The 27,528-nt window shown below is 38.4% G+C and overlaps 1 long non-coding RNA gene across 2 annotated transcripts; it reads right to left on the bottom strand.

The window, feature by feature from the left end:
• On the bottom strand, positions 1 to 27,241 carry LOC144054595 (uncharacterized). Of its 2 annotated transcripts, XR_013294679.1 has the most exons (3): positions 26,921 to 27,241; positions 6,568 to 6,772; positions 1 to 3,537 (listed from the first exon to the last, which is right to left on the bottom strand). It is a non-coding gene; the product is annotated as an uncharacterized LOC144054595 (long non-coding RNA). The 2 variants fall into 2 exon arrangements; XR_013294678.1 differs by lacking the exon at positions 26,921 to 27,241 and having other exon boundaries at positions 6,568 to 7,186.
• Positions 27,242 to 27,528: the final 287 nt, after the last annotated feature.

Raw genomic sequence — 27,528 nt, 5'->3', positions numbered from 1 at the left:
GGTCTTAAATATTTCTCTCTTTATTCAAAGTTGGTGACACATGAAGAGTTTAAATGACGTGTAGAACATTTTACAATTCCTTTTATTCACTTTGCCGTCATTGCAGGGGTCATTATTGAAGACAGATTCTCTCTCTCTCTTGCTGTCCGTCTGTCTGTCTCTCTCTCATTGATTGAGTCCGCCATTAGCCACAGTTACATACAGTATAAGCCAGCCATTCAAAGCTCTCTCCACTTGATTTGCACACAGCCATGAGCGGCGCATCAAGACAATCAACCCTTTCTTTTCAAGTTGACTGCAGATGAACCCGGCAACCTTAAGTTAGTCTAATTTCAAGTGCTCCCTTTGGAACGCGTCCACGCCGCCTCAGGCCGTCGCCGCTCTGTGGTCGCACCATGTGATGTCGAGATGGCCGGACACACACACACACATCACACATCATACATTTTATCAGCTTGTTTTAGCTTAGCAACCAAATTCAAAGAAGATTCAGAGGAGATATGAACTTTTATAACCCTCATATCCAATCAGTTGCTTCCTGCTGGCCTCCATTTCTTTTTACTGACTTTGTTTTTCTTTTAAAGCAACCTTGCCCTTACCTCTTGGAGCACTTTGATTTATTAGCCACTTTTTTTCTTTTTTTTTTTACTGCTTGCCTATGAGCGCTATAATGAGGCATCAAATTAGAAGGTATTTTCCTGAGCATTAGCACATTTAAGATGAGACACGCAAGCTAGGAGACATATGGTGCATTTCTTCACACTTTAACAGTCACCAGGGGTCTTAATAACTTATAGGTGACATGCTTTTGTCAGAGCCATCCTTTGTCCCAGTAAAGTGGTGAAAAATAACGAGTCTCTCAAGATGTGCCCTTGTCATCCAAATCAGTTTTGCAATGCCGGTTGACTTCTAATTTGATTGTAAAACCATTTTTACCCGAAAAAGAAATATTTAGTAGAGTCAACCTATTAACACCATTACACCATCTTGATTAACAGTGCAGGCAATGCTTGAAGAAACGTTTTTAACAGTCTTAAAAGTGTACAAAATAAAAATAATTCGTATTACAAAATAAAGCCAAAGTAATTGTTAACAGGCCGTTTGTCAAGGCAAAGTCTGAACGATCATCAAATGTTTGCACCATGCTCCGCCCACATTAGACTGCATAGGCAAAAAATAATTTACAATTTAGTTTAGCTCATCTGTCTGTTACACATGCTTAAATTGTGGCTCAATTCCCTAGAAGGAGTTAAAACAAAGTACAAGCCCTGGAATTCACCCAAAATGGCTTCTTTTCAAAGTCATGTCCACCCACTTTCATGTCGAAACGCTGAAACCGGTGTCAGGGGCTGATGCTTTTCGAACTTTCCAATGGTTTGCTACCAAGTGGGTTTAAAGATAACAAAGTTCAAAAGAATTAAACAGTTTATACATCACGCCTCTTTGTGTGGCTCCTTCTGGTGCGGGCTCCTTGGTCACCAGGGGCTGGTATAATACAGGAAGAAGATTGTCACAGCTGGTCAGAAAGATGAGGTAATATTGAAGATAAAGAATATATGCCTAAGAGTATTGGCAGGTATATTATCCGTCTATATGTGCTGCACAGTTTGTATTCAAATCTCTATTTAAAAGGTTCTCACACCATGACATTGATACTAGTTTCGCTAGCCTGTCTATAGTGTTTTGCATTGTGTCTTAGCATTATGCTAGCGGAAAATTTTCAAAATATTGCTCACAACTCAAAACAAACAACAGTTTGCAGTCGGGTCACTCATAACTGGACATTTTTATGGAAGTGGACAGGGTTGGACACTGCAGTTGACTTGATCCGCCCTTGTTTTCAACATTAGCCATTGTCATCATGTGAAAATAAGCAAGCTGGTATAAAAAAATTCACCTGAAGCAAAACGACTCAGAATGTGTCGCTGGCATAAAGGAAATTTTGAGAGGAAGGGGTGCTGAAGTCAAGCTACTTTATGACTTTTTTAACATTTTCAATGATGATAATAAGAAAATGACAATGGCTTGGATTCATATAGTGGCTTTTTAAAGGGCGTGAGGATGCATAACAATAATCGGGATGATTTTAAATATTTTATCCAGTACATTAGGAGTGCCGTGTTAGCGGAGAAGCAGCTAACGTTGGCCACCAGCTGTTGGTTGGCCGTTTTGAAAGGCACGCTGTGGTCCTTGTGGGTTTGATGCGTGAGAATTCAGGATGGCATACTGCTCAAAATGATGCAGAATAAAGTCTGGATTGTTATTGGTAGTGGTGGAAGAAATCAGCTGGGCAACTGCTAACGGCTAGCTGCTCAACGTAAGCAAACTAAAGATCGAGTCATTTGTGATTATATCTACTTAAAAAAATTAGAGTATCACTGAGGTAAAAAAAAAAAAAAAGTAAGTAAATGGCAAAGTAGTAAATGATCATTACAGGTTGTGAAAGGGCGACATATATGTTAGCATCTTTGCAAAAGAAGTCAATGCTGTATTTTAAAATAATGAAACAAAATGAGTCGCTGTTTGGAAAATGTAAAGAAATAATCTTTTTTTTATTTTTTAAGTGAATTACTGTTGTACTGAAGTATCTGTGTGTTAGCTGCGTGTCTTTGAAGGTGTGGCCTAATGAGTGATATCAGCTCCTTGCGAATGTTGAGAAAAACATCAAAAAAATGCATTGGTGACTGTGGCTCTCCTTGCCCACATGCGAAGGCATTACAGTATCTTAAATTGCTCCATTTTTTTCCCCCCATTTCACTTGAGCGGTAGCATGACGACGCTCGCTCACAAGTTCCAATGCAAACAAACAAACAAACACACGGTACCACTGCACTGTACATATTTGCTTTTAGCGCTGCTCGCTGCGTTCGATCTCTTTCTGAGATCCATTTACGTGACGTTAGCAAAAGCAATTCCAAGATGTCATTGTTGCCTCTGTAATGGTCTTTAAGCGTTTCCTCCGCCCTAACCTGCAGTCTCTGTCCTCAGGCTCAGCAGCCTATTTATTGACAACACGCCAGAGCAGCTGGATGTTTTAGAAGACGGGGATTTTTTTTTTTTTTTTTTGGGAGCCACGAGATGCAGCGTAGCGAAAGGGACCGAGACCTCATGACTGCCCACGGACATGGTGGGTGGGGGGGGGGGGGGGGGGGGGTCATTAGGCCTCGTTGTGGGACGCTTTTGTCTGATAAGGAGTCACACGCCACGCCCGATTTAAGTCATGTGCTCTTCATTGCGCGGCCACACAAGACAGTGAGGATGTGTCTGGTCTCTTTTCTTTTCTTTTTTTTTTTTTGTTCTCTGCACGCTGGTCCTTTTTCCCAGAAATGTTTTCATGTTGTCTGCCTCCTCGCGCTTCTAATGTGCATCCAAGCAGCCGCCGCGTGCCGCTCTGAAGATGCGCTATGCATGTTGAGTGGGTGTGTCGACGCCGGGTCGAGGCTTTTTAGTGCATGGAGACTTTTAGCCGGCTCCTGGGGACACTTCCTCCACACCCACGCCGCATTCTGAGATATTCTCTGGAACCCATCACCATTGCTGAGATGAATATAGACACAGGCTTTCAGATACATTTATACAACCCTTTTGTGGTTATTATCTCTCATGGCCAGATGTCTTCGACGACCGAAGGTTCGATGAAATAATTCAAGCGACCTGCATTGACTGTCAGGCCGGATGCTTGGAGGCATATCGGATATAGCTTGTACATGTGAGATCATGGAAACAAAGGAGGCTGCACAAACAACACACCCATTGTACGGTAAATCAAAACGACAGCAAATATTCAGAGGAGCCAAGCACCCCTTGAACATCGCAAACAGCTATTCCCGAACTTCAAGACACAAACGGCACTTTAAACATCATCAACAGCCTTATTCAAATTTGTTGTAACATTCATCAACTTGAACACACTCGCAAATGGCCATTCCCAATTTTTACCAAATTTTTTTTGGATTCCTTAAAATCGGCATGAAACCGTGCATGTCAAAACGAATGAAATTGAATCGGTTAAAACGAATGTTGAATATAGTTTAAATATGGCAGGTTGTGGATTAACCAAGATTTATTTTCTTAAAATTTAGAAATTTGCTTTCCATTGGGTTTACATAAATATTTTAATATGTCTATGCACCTCATTTAGTTAGGAGTAATGTAACCTGTTTGTCAACATTTGAAATTGATAAAAAAGAAGTATGACTTTCCCAGCATGCCTACTTGCATTTGTAAATAGTTATATATTTTAACAGTTTTGGTTATAGCTAATTACATACAGTATTTTAGTAATGTTCATTTTTTATTATGCTCTCATTTGACTCTTAGACCACATTTATGTTGCTTGAATCAAATGACCATTTGACCCAATTCCAGACAGTCACAATGGTAGTTTTAGCTGAAGTAAACAGATTCAGATAGCTTATCTGAATTTAGACTGCGAGGACTGAACGTGAGAGATTTAAACCATTTTTTCTGCATGTGTTTTAATCGCCAACAGATGAACTATTCTCCTTGTCAGAAAACTGCAGTTGTTTATTTACATTCAAACTCGGCTTGTAACTATGTGAGTGACGTCATGTGATCCTGGGAATACACAGCAAGTATGTTTTAATTAGAAAAGAATGTTTTCACTTATTTATTTTATTTACTTATTTTAGTTTTGTCACTTCTTATGTTTAATAGTCAGCACTCTGAAATGGTGCTCTAGAAATGGAGTTGAGTTTAGAATCAGCCCTCAATCAAATGGTGTCGTTATTGCCCTTTTTTAAACTTTCAGTCTGTCCAGACCGAATTAAACCACATGTAATATTTAGTGACATTAAAACGCTCAGTTGGCTCCCAAGATATTTTAAGGCTTGCCGACAAGGACAGCTCCAAAGTTTTAAATGCAAATTCAACAGTCAATATCTGATTGTAAACCGGCACAGCCACCATTCCAAAAATACCCGTCAGTATGAAGAAGTGCAGTTCCTGGCAGGGTCAATGAAATCAGAATATTTGTGAAAGCAGACTTTTTGATACAGTTCTTTTATTGGTTCTCGCTTTATTGTGTAGCTGTCGGTTTAGTGAACACAACAGAGGCTGTACATCTTGTAGCTGAGTGCATACACTTTACCATTACATTTGTCAGTGACAAATGTTACAATGCTATTAAAAAAAAAAAGAGTCGCTCCTGGCAAGGATCGTCAATGCCTCAATTCAATATTTACCACTTTTTGTCAACAGGCAAAAATGTTCTTTCTTTCATTTTACCCAAGTGGTTTATTTGCCATGCTTTAAGTAGCCACTTGTGAATGTTTAACATTTCACATAAAATGATGGCAAGGCTAACAACTGTGCCCTTTATTGGGGAAATGTTGTCACTTCCTCGTGCACGCAATAATGATTTCCCTCTGGCCTGCATTGCTTGTGTACAATACAACTGATTCTCCATCAGCGTCAGCACAAAACCACAAGCGCGTTTGTACCTCTGAGATGTTAGCCAAAGGGGGAAAAAAAACAGCCCTCGCGCCTCCTCAAACGTCACTTTAAAAAAAATTGATTACTTTCTACGACTGTGACACCAAACAGACTGTTCTAACAGAGAGCAGTATTGAACATAAGCATCAAAACCACACTTGGCTGACACACAAACATGATGAACGTTTCTGCCTGGCTGTCTGAATGCAATTCAAAGTCGTCATTGTACGGATAAGCATTTTGGGTTATTATTATTAAATGGAGTAAGTCGCTTGCTTGTCCTGCTAGTCAAGTTCTTTAACACCAAACTCATCCTTTATGGACACTGGGCCACAGTTTTCCCCACTTGTGACGGTTAACTCATTGACTGCCATTGACGGCTATAGACGTCAAAAATTCATTTGAATTATTGCCATTAGTTTAACATTTTTTCCAGTTTTGTTAACAAGAGTATGAAAACCTAGAAAAAAATATATTGTACATTTAGAACAGATATAAAATTTGTTATTAATCATGAGTTAATTATTGAAGTCATGCGATTAATTACAATTTTAAAAAATTTATCGTCTGACGCCCCTAATTTTTTTTTAATATTTTGTTTCTTTTTCTTTTAATTAAGAGCTCCAGGCGATTACAATTTTTAATTGTAATTCATCACATGACTTCATCTGTTCTAAAAGTACAATAAAAAAAATTCTAGGTTTTCATACTCTTGTTAACTAAAATGGAAAAAATGTGAAACTAATAGAAATAGTTCAAATGAATTTTTGACGTCTATAGCGGTCAATGGCAGTGAATGAGTTAAGAATGTTAAAATGTCACATCAGACTTTTTGGCAGCTTCACTCAGCTGATGTAGCAGCTGTGACGCCCTAACCTTAAACTAGATCAGAAAAACAGAACTTCCACACTCATCGTATAGAAATGTTCAGGTCACACGTAATGGGCCTCCCTACACGTTTTTTTTTTTTTAAAACCGTTCGAGAGTGTTACGGTGCACAGTGTTACACATACGCTCGACCTACTCGTGTCCCGGCATGCCCGCAAGTGTGTGCAACTGCGCATGTGCGTATTTGTTAGTGTGTGTCAGAAGCCTGTGTTTTAAATCACTCACAAATCTTCCTCGGGCCAGAGAGAAGGTGAGTTGCAGGTCTGAAAAGGCCTCAGCGGGTGCTCCAAAGCTGCCTGGCTGCTCGGCTGGAGGTCCTCAGTGGGGAGGCTTCAGCACCGTGCCATCACTCTGATTGTTGCCGCACACACTCCATTCCACTAATTTGCAGCTGTAGACTGGATGCATATTGATCCTACATCCATGTCCGCTAATGGGAAAACATGTGCATTTCAAAGCATTTGATCTGTTCACTGGCAAAAATGAACATTAGAGAAGAGCCTTATGGAGTTTGCATAGTTTCGCAATACATTGCCCATTATGGACGCAGTTTTTCTACAATACTCACAATAATTTAAGGATATTCAGCAGGGGCCCCAAAATTGATCCATGTGGAACACCAGATGACAGTGGGACAGTGCGGGGACTCAGAGCAGCAAAGCATCTCATCAGTTTAGTTCCCTGGTTTCTAGTCATTGTTGTTGCTGTCATATGTCACGTAGTCTTCCCCCATAGTCTTCCAAAACTCAAAATGTTGTTTGTATATATATATATATGTATATTTATAACTTTTTTTTGGGGGGGGACTTTCTAATTTTGTGGAGCAAACTTTTTTGCTGCTTAATCCCGAGGACCTGAAGCAAGGGTTTTATTAAATAATAAAACTTTGACAATATAATGAATGAAAAGAGTTGCTTTTCTTTTTCCATAGAATCAACTGTTTTTATTTCATAAATATTTTTTATTATATTATATATTATCATATTATATTTTGCTGTTTGAAGTTGGATGTTTTCCAACTGAACGCGATTGCTGCCAGACTCAATCACCCAAACACTGATAAACGCCCTAGCCCTGTCAATCTTAGGTTAGCTTAGCAATTAGCATGACTTCTCCGTCATTTTTCGTCATTCCTTTGTGAGTATCATACTTTACAGAAATTTAGCTTATTTGCCGCCATGGAGACGATGATTAATGACTTAGAAGCGACTACGCAACTTGTTTAATGCTCACTAGTAGCTAGCCGAAGCTCGTTGCTAGCTAGCTGCTGCAGCGTAACTAGCACAGAGCTTCGCTCGATCTCCGACTACCATGGAGCACAGTGAAAATTTTTGGGACCGTCTTGGCGGTTGATTCTCACTTTTGCTATTCAATGTGTTTTGATGAAGAGCTAAATGCTAATTTTGCCCCACAAACTGCTTTATGAAACCGCTTCAGTCTTCATTGTTTCGTGTTTTGTTTCTCCCATGTTTCTTTGTTACTTGGTGTAATAGTTTTTGGACTTTTAATTCAGTTTTTTTTTTCATGCTATAGTATCCTTAGTTTTTCCTTTTTTCCTAATAAATCTGAAAGTTTGCCCACACCTCTAAACTATCTTTTGGTGTGAAACTGTGAATGTGAATAGTTGTTTGCCTATATGTGCCAATTGTGCAATTGACTGATGACCACTCCGGGGTATCCTCAATCTCTCACACAAAGCAATTTGGATTAGGCATCAGATCACACCCGTGACCCTAATGAGAACAACGCTATAGAAAATGGATGACCGCCGACCATGCTTTAAATCTTGCGCACGGCCCTCGGGCGCTTGCACACCACAGCATGCCAGGGGGGCCACAATGTGCTCCTAGTCCTGACAGTGTGCATGCATGCAGAGGAAATCCTAAGCATGCAAGAAAAGCTAGAAAAGGAACTTAATGACGTGCAGTAATTACACTCTAATTACATGATGAAATGACTGAGCAAATGGGTAAAAGTAGTGGCTGCATGAGGACATGTCGTAAATATGACTTAAGCTAGAAGAAATACAACACTGTTGCAAGTCTATTTTCCCTCACATGCTGGGTGGCTGGCAACATTTTCACCTGCTTGGGTCGTTTTACAACAAAACAGGAGCTCTAATAAGGAAGTCAAGTGTTGGCAAACATTTTTTTAACCAGAGCAGTGTGTAAATGTTTTGGGCCACTATTTGATTTGTTGCTCTGTATAGAAGTAGAATGCCAAGCACAAACTGGGGAAATGAGAAAACAAAGACGGTGAAAAGAAATTGCTCTGTCTGCGCTTTTGTCAAGTTTAAATGTAAAGGGCTCTTCTCCATCAAGTATCATATCAAGCTTTAAAAAATATATATATACAAAAAAATACTGCTCTGTTCTACCATTTGCTGTTTAATGTGTACAAAATGCTGACTGACTTTTGAATTGTTTTTTTTTTTCATATAACTTTTTTCCTCATAAAACAACTTTTCCCCTCATATTTCAACCTTTTCTTATATATATATATATTCCAATTTTTTATTCTTGATATGCATTCATTCTCCAAACTGCTCATCCTCACTAGTTTTTTTCTTCCAAAATTTCCCTTATAATATTATAACTATAATAAACTTACAACTTTTTCCCCTGACAATGTAAAAAAAAATTAAATATAAAATTCCAACTTTTTTCTCATATTTCGACTTTATTTAGATTACAATGATGATATATTTTATTTTCATGAAATTCTGGCTTTTTCCCCTCATAGTATTTGAACTCTTTATAAAAAAAAACAACTTTTTTATGCATTTCAATTTGCAAGTTAGTTCCACGTATTTCCTGCAATTAAAACCTTTCCCCCCTTTTAGCGTCATACAATTCAAGCTTTTTTCTTTCCTATTACAATTTTATTTCTCATAATATTCAAATTGTACTTAAATTTAATTACAGCTTTTTTTCATAATAAAATAAAATCAATTTTTTTCTTCATAGTATTAATTAATATAAATTACAAGTTGAATCTTATATATTGGCTTTTTCTTGTAGCAATTAAAAAAAACAATTGTCACAATATTACAGTATTACTTAATTCTTCTTTTTTTTAATGTCACAATATTCTGATTTTTTTCTCTCTCACTAGTATTATCTTCTTTTTAGTGCGGCCCTAATTCTCTTTAAAAAAACAACAACAACAAAATGTGTATTTAGCCTGGTCGAGTGTTATGTGACATACGCTGCTATTGTCACCGTCTAAATTAAGCTCTTCCTGCATCGACTCTTGATCACCAAAACGTTCTCATGAGGTTCAAATTAATACATAATGATTTATTATCATGGGATCTAACTGGCTAAACTGAATTTTGTCCGTTTAATTTTAAGGACATTATTGACACTAACTCTGTTATACTTTATTATGATTCGATTTTATAGCAAACTGGTGTGCTTGAACATGAGAACAAGCTCAAAACAATATCATGGGTTGTACTTCATACTTACAATATTCGCACAATTTAATATTAAATATCAACTTTTCCGTTTTCACTTGCAATGCTACAGACATTGAAATTTTTTGTCCCACGTTCCACGCCCACTTCCATAAATACAACATATCATTCCACTATCCATGGCCATTATGTTAAGTGATATACATATATACCAAGTGACTACCATAGCAAAAAATGCATTATAATTTCACTGAAATGATTAAATACATGCTAGCTTTCAGCATCAGTTGACACTTTTCAAAAATAAATACACCATTAGCCATGATTTCAAACCAAGCTCAGTGCTTAGAGCAATTGCCTTCCACTACGGAGTACCTGGGTTCAAACCCCGCTTAGACCACATTTTACTACATTAGTAATTTATCTTTATTTATCTCTATTTACTTCATAAGCACATGCATTCAAATCTTAGCATTCAGCTAATAGCATTCCGTTTTTTAGCCATCTCACGCAATTTCTGCAGGAATTGCACTTTGTCTAGTTGCTTCTAAAACAAGAATATCGATGCTAACAGTTAGCATGTCACTGGCATTTTGCGTTGTTTGTTAGCATTAAGCTAAGCTGACTTTACTTAGGGCAAAGTTATGTTGTTTTAAATACACTACATTCTGTAATAATGTTTAGCGTAGCAGTACATTTCAAATGCGAGTGGATTTAAAGAACTTGAAGACTCTTACTTTGAAGAATTTTTGCTACTTTCCAAACTTCTACCAAAATATTAGTATCTCAAGTTTACGGTAGCTGCTCTAACTTAAAAATAAACAAAAATTCTGAGATTAAATGGAGTTACTTTTGTCTTAAGGACAGTGTCACTACTTTCAGCTGCAGGATGTCTTTCCCCCACTTGGACCGGCACACGCTTACAATGGCTTTGTGAGCCATATACAGTAAAAGAAAGTCCAATGTGCTAGGGGGGGGAGGGATTCTGAACCACTCGGCTCCGGCTCCACTTCCACTAGTGACCCCGCCGGTGTAAATCTCAAGTTTTTGGAGAGCCTTAGAGTGAAGTCACTATTTAATATGGACTCGTTCTGATCCCCACTGTCAAGTCAATCCCCCCCGGTGCTCTCTCCGTGCAGATGTGCAGACTTTGTGGTAAGATGTGACATGAAAGAGATTTTACACCTCTTTGTGTGAAGCCACTACGAAACAAATCCCTTGGCTGTACATTCGTTTCTTTTTGCACTCCTACTCATTCCGCGTGCCTCTCATTCACACCCACTTCCAAGCTACGGCTCAAAAGCAACACTACGTGACAGATGACTATGAATTACAATCAATGGACGCAACGTAGAACCCATACGGACTTGTTACAAGTTATGTGTGGGGGATGGTTGGTGGTCTTTTGTGAAAGAAAGAAAGTGAAAGAGTGCTGCTGCCACGACCCCCCCCCCCCCCCAAAAGTCCATGTTTTTATGCGGGAAAAGAGTCAAAATAAGCACACAGAAAAAAAGAAGAAATTTTGCCCAGCAGAAAAAATGGGGCTACAAAAAATAATAAAAAAATCTCCAATAACCGCTAATACTGTCTGTCACCTTAATGAGCCCTTCTTGCTTTTCTACTTCTGGTGTGTGTGTGTGTGTGGGGGGGGGGGGGGTGCAAGCGTGTGCAAGTAACAACTGTGGTCTGTTCTAAAAATAGCTCACCAGTGATGGGACACAAACAAAAGGAAAAAAAAATGTCAACATTTTTTTTTAACTCATCGTGGCACACATTTCTTAATTGACCAAATATTCTATATTTTGTTTAAAAATATAATAGATTGTGTTGAATGAAAGAAAGAGCTGTTATTTACTATTATTATAATTATTAAAGGTAACGACCAATCATGGCTCAGTTTGCTGACCAAACCCAGTCGACAGGTGAGCCATGATTGGTCGTTACCTACTTCCTCAGCACAGGTGATGTCATCTTCAGTCGACAGCAAATGGAAAAAAAAAAGTTGTTAAAAGTGTTAATTGTACATGAAAAATAATGAAATAATCAAATTAATTCTGGACAAAATATTAACTTTTTACTGCTGAAAATGGCTCAATGAGTCAAGTATCCCTTTAATACTAGAAAAAGAAATAGCTATTATTTATTGACAGTATTTAGTAATATTTGATGATTAAACAAAACCAAATGATGTTGGCCTAATACATTGCGCCATATTTTATACTTTTGGGGGTGTTAGTTTTATACCGAGCATCTGCGATTGCAAGCCAAAACCTCAGAACAAGGCAGACATGCTAAACACTATCTCACCGCCAAATTTAAGAATTAAGAATTACAAAAAAAAATAGATGACAAACATTATTATTCATAAGAAAGTGTTGAATAATTGTACTGCACTCAACAAGGATTGTCGGCAAGCCTGCAATTGAAGAATTGCAATTACTGATGTTGCCATGGCAACCCTAAATTGCCTACTTTTGTGGTCTATAATATTGGTATGCCAAACAAGTCCTGTTGCGTTAGCACTATCTATGCAACTATTCAGGGATTTATTGTGATGTTAATTTTTTTATTCTTACGAGCGTATTTCCTCAAATAATGGCCTCCGCTCTAATAGATGCCGTGCCTCTATTAATCACTGGGTGCATGCCTCGGGCAACTGAATAAGTAAAACATCTCCCTTTCAGGAAAAGGTTAACAGATTGATAACATTTTTGTATTTATTTATTTATTTATTTTAACTCTATGATAACATTTATTAGTTAGGATTGAGTTGTAGACCGACTTTTTTCTACCTTCCAAAAATGTTTTATAAATGAATTATCGTGACCAAAATATAATATTTGCACAATCGACTGCGATTGTGAATGGGCTGTCTGTCTGCCTGTTCTTTGTGATTGGTTGGCGACCAATCCAGGTTGAACCCCACCTAGCTAAAGAAGAGAATCCTCTGCCCTATTTGGCAAAACGGCACATGATCAAGATCTTTTTGGGAGATATGGAATGTGACATATCACATTTGGTCTCGCAAACGCATCTGCATATAAACGTGTCATCTGATGTTTCAAGTCAGAGTCACACGACAGGACATGAGTTCAATAATGAAGCATCATAAGATCTGCGTGCGTGCAGGGGGGGTGGATATTACTGTTTTGGAGCGTAGAATATTGTACCTTTTGCTCTATTAAAAAAAAAATCTGTCATTTTTATTGTCTGCGTCTCATTCGGTACCAGAATTAAATCGGAGCTCGCAGCAGCCAAGTGCAAACTCGAGCATCTTCATAAATCAAGTGCTTATTTTGGCATTATGAGTGTCTGCCGCTTGCGTTAAAGGTGTTCGCTTACCAACGGTGGATGTAATGGATACACAGCCAGCTGGAAAAGACATACGGACGGGCGGCACGTCGCATCATTTCACTTTAAAAGCTTGTCGCGGACGACCGTTTTTTTTATTTCTCTTAACTACTCACTTTCAATCTTCCGTTGAAGAGCAAAAACGAATCGGACTGAAACGCCAAAAAAATGTGACAAATGCATGAAATGCTATTTACAGTCCGCCACTTTTTGAATGCGAAGCTATAAAAGGAAGCTTTCACATCATTAATGGGTTAGCTTTAGCTGCCAATAGGGATGCTGATAAGGCAGTCGGCATTAACTACACGTTATTCTTCTGTCGCCCTTTTGTGCCATCTCCTCATGTACAGCATGATTTATTTCATATTAGGTTGATTTAGGATTCAACTTGCCAAAGCTGCGCATTTATATCATCACTTTGAGATTTTCCTCCGCATTTGACAGCTCGACTTTATTGACAGTAGGAACGCAACAAACAATTATTTTAATAACCGATTAGTATGTCAGTTACTTTTTGGACTTATTGATCAATTGGATTCAAAATGTTTTTCAATCTCCATCGCTTTACTCAAAAACAGGACATTATATGAAATTGACACTGGAGAAAGTGCATAAGCATGAAGTGATTATGTTTCAGTTACTGGTTTGTCACAGAACGGGCAAGAATGTTGATCATTGTTTTCCAAAGTAAAAGCAGATGTATGCAAATGTCCTTTTTTCATTAAACAAACACACATTCTGCTCTCACAGAGGACTACGGGAATCTATTTTATGTTGGTTGAAGTTCTAGGCGTTTGGACAATTTTAAGTGAAACGATGTCTTACCAAAATAGTTGCAGATTAATTTGATCATTGATTAGTTGTTGATTAATATATTCATTGTTGGACATTTGCAATCTATAAAATGCACTTTTTTTTGTGAAAACAAACATTTTTAGTCCTATTTGTTCAGGATTACATGTATTATTAACAATGGTTCGTTTGGTTTATATTAAAGAAGATAATTCAGCTTATCGGAAGGAAGAAAGGAAAGAAAGAACATCCTGTCAACATGAATAACTGCCGAGCAAGTGTTTTTGAATATTTAGCATGCAAATGTGTATTTCTCCAAGCTGTTGATACTAGAATCAAATGAGGTCTGTTGCTGTTGGGCGCAAGGAACGAGAAGGATCCTCCAATAGGACGCATAGCAGCGCTTTGAGTGGCCTTGTGCCTGTCACACCGTGGCTGACATCACCTTTAATGCCAACACAACAACAGCAAGTCCAATAGACCAGCACAAATTGGAATTTGCCCAAAATATTCAGGAAAAAAAAGTACCTTAATTGCCACACAGTTCAAATTATTTGATTACATTTATATAAGAATATATTGTACATGAGTATATGAATCATCTATTCTGTTTGCAGACTAAAGGGTAGAAGTAGATACGTTTTGTTTACTTTCTTCTACTCCTTGTAAAATGTTCTGAATGTTGTCATCTATTGCTGCTATTTCGTTTTTTTTTTCTTATTTAGTTTTTCAATATGTTTAAATAAAGCGCTTGTTCAATCAAACGCAACAAGAACGTTCCGCATAAGACTTCAATTCATCAAGCATCCATTTATAGTTTGTTTTTTAGCGTTGATACTAGCTTAGCATTGCTAGCACTGCTATTCATTTGAAGCTTGCCATGCGTTCTCTATAACTCTCAACGAGGGTTGAACAATTTCTCAAATTCAATCAGTAATATGCAAAACAAATATGTTTTATTTATAATCATGGGTCTAGAAGTCGCTAATTATATTACATAGGTCACGTGACGCCTCACCGTACAGGAGGCTGACATGTTTTGCTGCTATTTTCTGCTACAGCTATCCGAAAGAGACAAACTTGCCGAACGTAGTAATTGGTGGTAGGCTTGCGAAGTGTGGTCTTTCTGTGCGCTTCAAAATGAGGTCATTGCATTCTGCTAGTTCACCACTAGATGGCCAAAAATTCTACACGCTGTCCCTTTCACTTAGTTTCACTCAACTCAATGTAGGCCCAGTAAATGGATTCGGTCTTAAGATACATTCCACACATACGCACTCAATTAGTTGTTTACTTTGATTGTTGCAGGTTACAGTTCTAAAAAAAAAGTGAGCCACTGCCACGAATGTGATTATGCCAACTCGCAGACAGCTGATGTTTTCCATGTTTTGCCTTGAATAACTTCCACTGACGGTCTTAATAGAAGCGGGAAACCAATTTTCTGCCATGGAAGACGTTTTGTGGGGGGGAAAGATGGGTTTTCTTTTTATTTCTTGTTACTTCAGAGGCAAGCCTGGCATGAAGGCCCTCTGAAGTCGAAGGGCAAACAATGAGTGTTCAATCGAGTGCCAGCCGCGGCCGTGAGGCTCTGCTCGAGCCCTGACTAACTGCAAATCCTCACCAGTTCCTCTTTTTTTTACTGCAGCTTCATTTTTTGTAACATAAACCTAAGCTGCCCTGTGATTGTGTGTGTGTGTGTGTGGATCAAAATGGCCACCTTTTCATGGCAGTGAAGAGGTGGGAAGGATAAAAGACTCCAACTTTGCTTCGGGTTCGTTTGGTGAGCTTTGGCAGCCTTTTTGGCAAAGCCTCTCGCTGCCAAAGCAAACACCCACTTGCATTTTTTTTTTCTGACTCCACGCACACACACGCGAGTTGAGTATGACTGTGTCTTCGGCATGAAACGCACGTCTGCCAATCGCCCCGTGGAGTTGCACAACACGTAACTCCGACGGCGTTGACCCCGAACGAGCGGAAAACAACTGGAAACCAAAGGGGCTTGGCGAATGCTTGGCAGAACGTCCCCCCCACTACGGGGGGCTGCTGGAATACTTTCACACAATGCAAATATGGATACCTACGAAGCGAACAGGAGCGCTGATGATTGAACTCAACTGGCGCAGAAAGGCACAATAGCATTCCATATAGGTTGGTGTGTAGTGTACACAGGGCCCAGTCGGAAGATCGTCAAAGCGTACACTTGATGTCGACAGTCATGTGACGTGTTTGCGTGGGGCCTTTCAGTCCACCACGGGGCGGTTAAGAGGTTGTTTACACTGGCAACATCGTGTCAACACTACTTTTCAAAAGGCCACATGCACGCTTCCATTCACATCCTTCTATAGCTACAGCGATTTTCTATGCAGGACCAGAGCCACCTGCTCTAAACACTTTTAAACTCTAAGATGAAATTTTTTTTTTCAACTTATTATTTCAGCACTTTTGCAAATAGTGAACAATTCTTCAAAAATAAAAAACGTTTTTCAAGCTATTTATTCAAGTTTACTGTCACACTTGACATAAAACACAAACAAGTAGCTTAGCCTTTCAGTCCGCTGTCTTAATGCTAATGCTAATTAGCATCTATGTTGCTGTGATGTAACCCTTTAGAGCACCGGATTGAACACAAACAAACATATGTAGAAAGACAATATAGCCACGGTCAGTCAAGTAAATATTCTTTAGTCTCTGTGACGTCTTGATTGATACAGGGGTGACAAAAAGTATTTAATTATTTTTTATTTTAATTATGTCATTACTGTGTGTGTGTTTTCTGTTTTATAAAGTACAAAGTGCACTATAATATAGTGCTATTTTTTCTCATTTTTTTTGCGGGAATCCTCGAACCGATTAATAGCATTTCCCTTTATTTCAATGTGAAAAGATAATTTGAGATATGAGTGATTTCAGTTGCGTGCAGAACATATTTAACTCAAGGCACCAATTTACAGTGTTCTGAAGAACAGAGTCTTGCAACAAAAATCTGCAAGCATTTGCAGTCCCCAAAAATATTCATAATTCTCTCTAGGGGTCACATGATAGCGGCAAAGCACTACTGTTGTCTTACTGAAGCTCCTCAACTCACTTGAACATAATTCCCTGGCATCACTTCGATTACAATCCCTTGGGAACAAGATGCCTCAAGATGGCAGCAAAGCACTACTTTTGTCTGAATGACGCTCCAGAATTCACTTCAACATAATCCCATAGCACCCGAGATGCCCGAAGATGGTGGCAAAGCCAGACTTTTGTCTAAATGAAGCTGCGCAAGTCCACTTCAATGCAGTTCCTGAGCACCGGGATGCCACGAAATGGCACAAAAACAGCAAATAGGTGAGTTATCGGCAATTAATAGAGTAAATGTTCCTTTAAAAAGTCAAATAGGAATTTGTGAATGCTGAACTGTGAATAAGCAAAGTTTCCCTGTAATTGTTTCATTATGTCATCCTAGCTGATGTTATTTTTGTAACTTAGCACTAGTCAAAAACACACTGATATATACAGTCCTTTTTGGTGAGTGTGAAATTTCAAATCAGTCCAGACGTGCTAATCAAATTTCCATAATTTATTCTCCAGCCTAAGCGGGTCATGTAACACACTTAAGCAGAAACCATCATACATTTATATATTTAGGAATGGCCTAAAACATTTTTTTTTTTGCTGTGCTAGCCAGCTTCAGGTTTGCTCGTCACTAATGAATTTCCAATCACTATCGCAGATACTTGTGTGATCCACGAGGCACATCGAACAGGCTGAGCGGGTCAGAGGGTTCATGCTGGTTTTTAAGGTAAGGCGCCATCCACTTTTTCTCACCTCCTCTCTTTTGTCTCCATTATTTGCTCTGCATTGAGGTGGTACCTGGAGTGTTGCGTCGCTGACAGCATGCAGCCGATAACAACGTGGCGCTTGGTTAAACATACGATCATGGGTGCGCCTCTTTCACCTGTTCAGTCAGTCCAACGTGTTAGACTGACTGTAGTTTGCAGATGCAGGCTTTTTAAATGATTATTGCGGTGGACCTATAACTGATGTTACTGTGCGGAAGAAAAAATCCAGGTAATCAACTACAATGCAGAAATGGAAGTGACCACATAGGTGCCATACATTAACTTCTTAGTTACATACTGTCCTTGTCAATATACTAGTTCCAGCCAGCAGTCACCATTTTTCCACTTTAATGCTATTTGCACCGTTGTTGGGTTCTTTGGGAGGGCAGAAAAAATAAAATTAATATTATTAAACGTTATCAGGCTAATGTCATATTGCTAAATAATTTTCTTTTAAAAAAAATCCAAGAATGTTGTTGGGATTTTAATTGGAGAGACCAAATTCCCACACAAACAAAAAATGCGTCTTGTAAAATTTATATTTAATTATTTTACATTTTTTACGACATTGATCTAGTAAAATGAAAACGTTATTCTTGTAATATTATGAGTTTAATTTCACAAAATATTATCCTTCTAAAATTCGGGCTTAATTCTGATGACAATTTATTTCTCAGAACATTACAACTTTATTCATGTAATATACTGTAATGACTTCAATGAAAATGAAACATTTTTAAATGGCAATTTTAATCTTGTAATACTACTAGCTTAATTTCTAAAAATGACTTTACTCTCATATTACAACTTTAATCACATAAGATTTATTTGTATGTTCAATTACAGTTTTATTTAAAAAAAAAAAACTCCCATTGCATTCTCTCTAAATTTAACTTGAGTCTTGTAAAATGACAACCGATTATACTGTATATGAAAATATGACTATAAATTATTAATTCAATCCCAGAAAAGACAACTTTTTTCTCATATTACCACTTTCATCTTATTTCTTACATTCCTCATTCATTACATTAGTGCTTATTTTTTTCTTAATACCACAACTTCTTTCCTCTTTGTTTTATAACTTCATTGTCATAGTACGAAAATTCCATTCATGTAATTGTACAATGATAGTAAAATAGTGTCAATTTTTCCCCCAATATCATATTTTAATTATCATTATTTTCTATCTAGCAGGCAGCCAACATTTAGAACTCTGACCAGGAGTGTGAATTTTTTTCAAATTTATTATTATTTACTTAATTTTTTTTTTTTTTGTCTTTTATGTTTGATCTTTATCTACGGCACTCATCACATATCCAATATCTAATTTAGCCACATATGATCGAGGCCTGATCAGATGTGAGGATATCTGATTCCGTGCTGTTTTTATTCACCACCTTGACACACATCTATCAATATAAACACACATTACGTGTTCCAATTAGTCACATCATGCAGGCAGGAAAATCTTAGCGATGGGTTGATGGCGCACATTAAATCCTCAGGTGGGCGCGTAACGCAATCCCACACAAGCTCCACCAAGTGAGCCATCTGTTGGCTCCTCGCACCAACGCGAGCTGCAGATAAAGGGAAGTGACACTGACCAACTGCGAGTGTGCGTGTTTGTCACGCGGTGCCTTTTTTGTGGCATTTCAAATGAAGTCGCCGCGCTATTGTGGGGAAACTCTCTGATCCGAGCCATTTTCAGTTTTTTTCAGTGGCGGAAGAAAAGCAACCTGCGCCAACTTGCTGTGATTTAAAACCCAAATACAAGCCGGTCGGCATATTTACACAGCGAGTAAACGTCCTTTTTTTTTATTTAGTCTGACTGTCTCTGCGACCGCACTCAGGTGGGGAAACTATAGTAGAACTCTACAAATTGTGAGATCATAAATTATGTTGTCACAAGCATGGACTCTCTAGGGGGAGAAATCATGTGACCATCTTTAAAAAAAAACAAAAACTTTTTTTTAAAGGAGTATAAAAACTCACTTATGTTCCCATGATCACAAGCGGTGACGCCTCGAGGAGTCTCATAAAAGAGTGTTTAGGATGGAGAGCCACCACAATCGATAGCTTCATTCACTTCCTGCTTGGGGAGAGCGATGTCAAAGGAAAGGGGGTGCTCGATGCCCATGGGGGAAACACACGGTCAGTCCTGTGATAGCCGTATGAGATTCCACATGCTCCGATGAGTAATTCCTTCCTCCCTTCTCCATCACCATGTGGTTCATGGCCCTGAGTCATCGTCCACACTTTCCCTCGCTTCCCCCCCCCTTCCACCCTTACGTGCCTGTCTGTCCAACTGTCTCGTTCTCGATCCTCTTACACTCTAGGGCTGAACCATATCGACGCCTTCTGATAAATAAGTCATTTTTTTCCTGATTTTTCAGTTTGTTTGCAAAAAAAAATGACTTGGGCAATTATTTTAAGAGGGTGACAATATGGGAAAATTTTAATTGTTATTTATTATTATGTATTATTTTATTTGTTTATTATTTTATTTTTTCCCCCTCAATATTACAATTATTTTTTTAAGATTCTCTTTCCTTTTTTTCTTTTTTTTTTACAAACACAAGCAATAAATTAATCTGTTACTATAAACAGTATCATATTGATTATACATAAATGATTTGTCTTGTTCTAAAATGGAGCTTTTGAAAATGAAAATTTGAGCTTTTAGGATTTGAAAATTGTGACGTCCATATAAATTTGCACAGATTCTTTCCAACCCAAGCGAAGGTCACTCTAGTAGAGGCGACTCAACAGAATACTTTCTAATGACTCATTGGCCAACATTGACAAACCACCACACCAAACCAAACCGCACCCAAACATGGATGCCAAATGCTCCACAGCCGGTCCCTTTCCTTCTAAAACAGAGCCTACACATGCTAATGAGGGCACATATTGATCCAGCTATCCCTCGATTTTCTATACCGCTCATCCTCAATAAGGTCACAGATTTACATCTTTACTGGAAAGAATTCTGGTCAACACCCGCATGGTTTCTCACATGGCCCCTTTAATGGTCCGTCCAAGTCGTCATGCAGGTTTTTTGAAAAAGCCAGGTAGGACCTGCAAGCGCCACACAAGAGGGTCTGAGCCGAGATTCAAACCCAGAACCTTAGAACTGTGAGGCAGACATGCCAACATCTATACCAACATACTGCCATGCACAGTTCCAGCCATCCATTTTCAATACCACTTTGTTCTTATTAGGGTGATCCGGAAGATTTAGACCACATGAGTAGCCCGTGGGGCTGTTCTAAAAATAGCTGGCAGGTGATGGGACATTGTGATTTCCTAGAGATGCTCTAGGATTGCAATTAATAACTCTAGTCAACACACATTTTGGTGCCAAGAAAGTTTCAATGTTTTTAGGATATTTTGATGATGCTGAATCGGAAAATGACTTTTTTTCCCCCCAAATTGGCTCTAGTTTTTTAGATATTCTTTTATATCTTATATAGTATTCTAATAATAATAGTTCCTAAGGGCTCAATTTGTGAATGTCACATGACCAAAACCATAAAACAGCTCAGCTGTGATTGGTCGTTACCTGAGCCCACCGTGATGTCATTTTCAGTCGACAGCAAGTGGCAAAATGGCCCTGAAATGGATAAAAATTTGAAATCTACAAACATTAAACAGAATGCCGTCATTGCCGTGTTTAGACTAGTGGGGGTGCATCAAACATATTCAATAATCTTTACAATAATAATTATTGTAAAGAAAGTTTTGGGCTTGACTTTTCCCGAAAGGACATTTACTCCCAAAAACGTATAAATATGTTCTATTTTAAATGTTTTAAGTGTGTTAAACACTCATTTACTGTATACGTTTTTGTTTTTGCAAAAAGTTCATTTACCCACAGTTCTAAACAGATTTGTGAATAATGATGAAACTTGGCTATATTCTAATGCTAATTGCTGCGAAACGGAAACAGATAAAAAATATACTTTTTTCCCTGATGAAAGAAGAGACTCTAATTTTTCGTTTGGTAGCTTCCATGTTTTTATAGCAATAGAACACAATATTCTGTGGGCCTTGCAAAATCTGTCAAAATCTAGTAAAACAGCCAGGAGCGAAGGGGGTTGCTTCAGTGAAAATGGCTAACCAGCTTTTCAGATTTGCAATTTTAGAAAATAGATGTCTTAATTTAACAATTCTAACAAAAAGTGCAGGGAACTTGCAGGCTAAATGGAAATGTTAACAAATCTTTTTTTCGACAATAAATTAAGTTTTACACAATTTCAATGGAATTGAAATTATAATCATTCACTTCTCACTTATTATCTTTATTTTAAGTAAAAAAAAAAAAGAAAAGAGTCCATCCTTAATGCTGTTACTAGCTAGCAAGGTCACCAGTTTATAATTGGCCACTAAATGGCTGTTGAATTTTTTTAAATGGACGATACCGATATGTGGTAAAAAGTCGAATATCGTCCCCCATAATCATCCCGGCCTATAATTGGTCATTACTATTGCAGGGCTCTTACATAGGAACACATATGGACAGTTCGGATTGTCCATCAGAGTCAACTTATTCATTTGGCATTAAACAAAACATTTTCAAAATCAAAACCGTGTCTGCCATGCATTACGTCTTTCCATCTCGGCCGCCATTTTCTGTCAGCATACAGCTGCTGTCCTGTCTCTGCCAGCGCGCTCATCTGCTGCCTGTCAAGATGTCTCCTTGTTTATGACTCCTAACACTCCCCTCGGCCTCCCTCTATTGCAACCGGGGCTCGTACCACGCGCTCCGTTTCGCTCTACCTGCCACTATCACTCTCTCTTTTCTGAGTTATTCTACACCGCGCCGGGCCTTGGAATAAGTGGCGATGAGAACATTGCAATTGTTGAGAAGGCGAGACGCTTTTCACGGCGCGTGCGTTGTTCACATTTCCAGCTCGCTAATCAGCATCAGCAAACAACGTTGGGAAAAGTCGGCGGCGCTTGTAACAGGTTGTTTGACGTCTCTCAGCAGTTTTTGTGGAGCATTGCAAGAGCAATAAGGATTTTTAGGGGCATTATGACTGGGTTAATAAAACACAGCTGCCCCTAAAAGTCCCTCACTTTTCTTGCTGCCTTTTCTCTCCCTCCCTCCCTCCCTAGCGGAACATCTTCTGTGTGTCCTTCCAGATTTTTCACATCAAACTAGCGCCCTTCCCGGATCCTGCGTTGCCATTAGGGGCCGAGGGCAACACGGTGACCTTCGTAATTGGCACACACCAAGCACGCTTTGGGGTATTCACTAAATGTGTACATATCTGCCGGGGGTTTATTAGCGTCTCCAGTGGCACGTTTTTTTTTTTTTTTTTAAAGGACGGGTTGACTGAGTTCATTCCAGAGAAAAGTTAAACAAAGCTTCTATCTGCGCCGTTCTAGGCGGCTTGTTGGACGAAGGACAGGAGGACCCGAGGCAGAAAACAACCTGGGGCGGCGGCGGGGAGGCTCAAACTCATTAACTGCCATTGACGACTATAGACGTCAAAAATTCATGTGAACTATTTCTATTAGTTTAAAAAATATATATATTTAATTTTTTTATGAAAACCTAGAAAAAAAATATTGTACATTTATAACAGATATAAAATGTATGATTAACTATTGAAGTCATGCGATTAATTACGATTAAAAATTGTAATCGTCTGACGCCCCTTTTTTTTTTTAAATTAGGGACGTCAGGCGATGACATTTTTTAATTGTAACTAATGTAACGATTAATCATAATTTTATATCTGTTCTAAATTTACAATTAAAAAAAATCTAGGTTTTCATACTCTTGTTAGCAAAAGTGGGAAAAAAAATGTTAAGCTAATAGAAATAGTTCAAATGAATTTTTGACGTCTATAGCCGTCAATGGCAGTGAATGAGTTAAGTAAGTCTACTAGCCTGCATACAAATAGTGTGAGAATATGAGACAGGGAAGGAAAATGACGATGTTAGCGGCCAGTGATGAGGCGGCTGATTGTTGAGGGGCCTGGGCGAGCGGTAGCAGCTGACACTGTTTAATATCACGGCTTTATGATATTAATCAGACACCCTGTGGTCTTGTTGCTTCTTCAGACCAGGCTCTCATTCCTCGTGCCACACGGCTGCAGCTTATAAGGACAACGTTTAGCACCACTAGCGCGCTCATCCGTCATCGACCATTTTATTGGGGACTCAATTCTTGCTAAGATGATTTGAAATGTTAATCTTTAAAGTTTTAAATATCGCCTTCAATTTTTTTGTGGTGGGAGTTCTAATCAATGGATCATAAAAGAGGTGGGATGTAAAAATAAAAGACCCACCACTTTATGGGCACTCAATGAAATGATATCAGTTTTTAACTGCGTACAATTATTATAATATATCAGGAAAGTTGAAACATGTTTTATCATATAATAAGTAAAATAAACTAATTTATTATTCCGATTATTTTTTCTTGAATGATTTAAAAAATATATTAATAAGAGTACAGTCGCGACTTTTCTTCTCTGATTGGCTAAGAGGAGTCACATGGTCCCACCGTGTTACAGTGAGGCATGTGGTATCCATTTTGGAAACCAAATAGGGTTCCCCCCTGCCTTATAAAGTGTGATGACAGATCTCTTATTCTTTTTGAAAACTATATTAAACCTTTATAGGACGCTCATTGAAATAACTTTCAGCCGCCAGAAAGATTGTAGTCCATTAAAAGACTTTCTTTTTTAACTTTCTGCTTACGGTTTCAAATTGTTCAATTATTATCATTATACCAACCAATACTGTTGGCATACTAGTGTGAGAGAAGTTTATATGTATTATATATTTAACGATTTGATTATAATCATTGCCTTTATTTATTTTTGTTTGGCTGGAAGTTATTAGTTATTACTGAGCTATGTGACATCCAGTCAGGGAACCAAATATGGTTCCTTGCCCTATAACATTCTACTATAATTTTTTTTTCTAAAAAAAAACAGTAAGCTCTATTGTTATTATTTTTGATATATTAAACATTTATAGTATTGTTAATTACAATATTTTTCTTTTTACTATCTGTTTTCAAATGTTTAATTACAATCACAGTTTTAATACTATTGATATACAAGTGCAAGATGAATTAATGTGTAGCAGATTTCAAATATTAAATCATAATCATTTCTTGCTTTATATTTTGACAAGCTAGGAAAACTCAAACGTTTTCCCCGCCTTTACAGTAAGGCAAGTAGCATCAATTTTGGGAACCAAATATGGTTCCTTACCCTATTAGGGCTTCTATATATAAAATAAAATAAAAACATGAAGCTCTATTATTCTTTTTAAATAAATAACTTAACCATTAAAGGGCCCCCTTTAAAATATGTTTGATTGTCATCCACTTCAAAATGTTTATTGACTATTTCAATTGAATTACTATTGCTATACCAGTATAAATGTATTGATTCACTCTAAAAACAGATGGGTCGAAAATAACCCCATTATGGATCAAAAGTGGACCGTTCCACTTTATGGGTCAATTGAACCCAACTTTCTGGGTTGTTTTATCCCAAATCTCCCAATTTTTTGACCCAAGTCAAAGATCTAAACAATTTTTATGAGTTGTTTTACACTAAAAGACCAATTTCTTGACTCAAAGTAGTGGATCGGTCCATTTTTTGACCCATAGTTGGGTTATTCTTGACCCAAATGTTTTTAGAGTGTTGGCTGGGATACAGTAGATCATGTGGTCCTTTTGCCTTTACAGGCATTTGGCTTGCATTTTGGGAGCCAAATATGGTTTCTTGCACTATAAAGTTCTACTATACATAAAAAATAAGCCTTTACAGAGTGCTTTTTTTTTTTTTTTTTGGATTGTAGTCTATTATCAAATATTGCTAAACAAGCGTCAAATTTAAACTATTTGATTATGATTACTACTATTTTTTTTGAATGGCTTGGAGAAATCACATGGTCGTGTGACATATATTTCACAGATTTAATATATCCTATTTATTCAGCGATAGCCATACCTACGTGTCACTTGCAGCACGGAGATGCCACCGCGACCCTTCTCCCTCCTCTATTAATTGCATAAAGCATCTAGTGTCAGGATGCTAAATTCATTAGGGAAGTATGTACGGCACGCCAGGGTCAGGACGGATTTAGAAGCAGGCCTCCATAACAACTTCTTCCCCACCTGTTCAATGTAACGGAGCTTTGCAAGATTTTGGCTTGTTTGGCACACTTTTCACTACTTTTTGCTGCACAAAGTGAACATCCAGTCTTGGTCAAATCGTTATATGACAATATTGGTAAAGAAGTTGGCCACTTTTCTCTGGATGATTCATTTCGAAGGCACAGTAAAATTTTATGTAAATTTAAAACTGTCCACGAAATTGCAACTCATGTTCAACCTCTAACCTGTTTTTAAGGTAAGCTTTCACAAGACTGTACGACAAAAGTTTATATTTCCTTAGCCAGCTCTTGACTATGATTTCACCCAACTTTTCTTAACATTCAATAAGTGTCTTAAAAACATAATTACATTTTTTACAGCGTGTCTGCATGGCAATGGCTATCTTATTGATAATGTCACCTGCAGTCAAGTGTTTAAAAACGTCATCATCACATTAAGCTTGTACAGTATGTCCATATTTCTGAGATTTTCTCTTCAAAAATTGCCAAATAGAATTTTTTTTTTTTTTTTAAATTTTAATTAATATATTTTTTTTCTTCTTTTTTTTAACTGAATTTACTGCACACTTGTCTTTCTAAACTCTTTCAGACTTTCACTATTTCACCTGGCATGTTTCCGATGGCATTCTTTGACTTGCTGCTCAAGTGAGCCAGAAACTGGGACTTTGTAGGCCAGTTGAATAGATGGAGGACTCACCTTGCCCGCAAAGACCCAGCTTCTAACTCACACACATGCACCATCATCATCATCATCATCATCACAGAGAAGGATAAAACTGCCCTTCTTAATAATTATTTTACGCACAACAATACAATTTGATTATTTTAAAGCGGGATTCCTGAAACTTTATTCATCTTGGGACCAAAATGTACTAAAATACATCATCATGAAATCCTATTTAAAAAAAGCTACAAATAAAGGCATGCATGTTTGATAATTAGTCAAACTGAATTTTACTGACTTCACCTTAAAATGGCCTGCCTGCAAACCATTTTTGGACCCGGGGCCACAGATTGGGCCGCTTTTATTGATACATACCAATTCAAGGTGATGCTGCCTGTTGGTCTGTATAGGTGCAGGGTTGGTGTCACCTCCATGCAGCAGCATCCACGGTAGCCTCATGGAGGGAGGAGGTCGGTGGGGGGCAGCCACTGTCTGTCTGGTGGCCTGGCTCTCTGCAGGAAAGTCCAAACTTCCCCGTTCGTCCACATTATCCTTTAAGAAGGGTGGGTGGGCAAACCTTCTTGTGCAACAGCTCGGACAGTCCCCCTCACAACCACTACCACCGCCAGCAGCGGCAGTACAACCACCCCTCCTTGCGCATGACCGTCTCCTCAAACACACGCAACAGTGTCCTCCAAAAAAGAAAAAGCCCCCACCCCTAGCGAGAGATCCCGGGTGGGTGCGCACCCCAGCCAAAGCGCCGTGTCAGGGTGAGCCAAGCCGGCGGGAGGCAGACGGCGAAAGCCCCTCCTCCCCGTGTGGCGTGAAGACCGTGAGTGAGCGGGATATTCCCAAACAGCTGGAAAAGGAGGAGCTGCAGGGCCCTCCCCAAAAAGCGGGGAAGTGAGTGGTAACCTGGTTATTTTCAGCGCGCCTCCACTGGCTCCTCTCCAGTTGTAGGTCTCGGGAGGGGAGGGGGTTGG

This window comes from Vanacampus margaritifer, chromosome 7 (assembly GCF_051991255.1).
Source record: "Vanacampus margaritifer isolate UIUO_Vmar chromosome 7, RoL_Vmar_1.0, whole genome shotgun sequence".
In the NCBI taxonomy this organism is placed as follows: domain Eukaryota; kingdom Metazoa; phylum Chordata; class Actinopteri; order Syngnathiformes; family Syngnathidae; genus Vanacampus; species Vanacampus margaritifer.
Note: the sequence above shows the minus strand (reverse complement) of the source record. Positions and strands in the feature narration are given on the sequence as shown.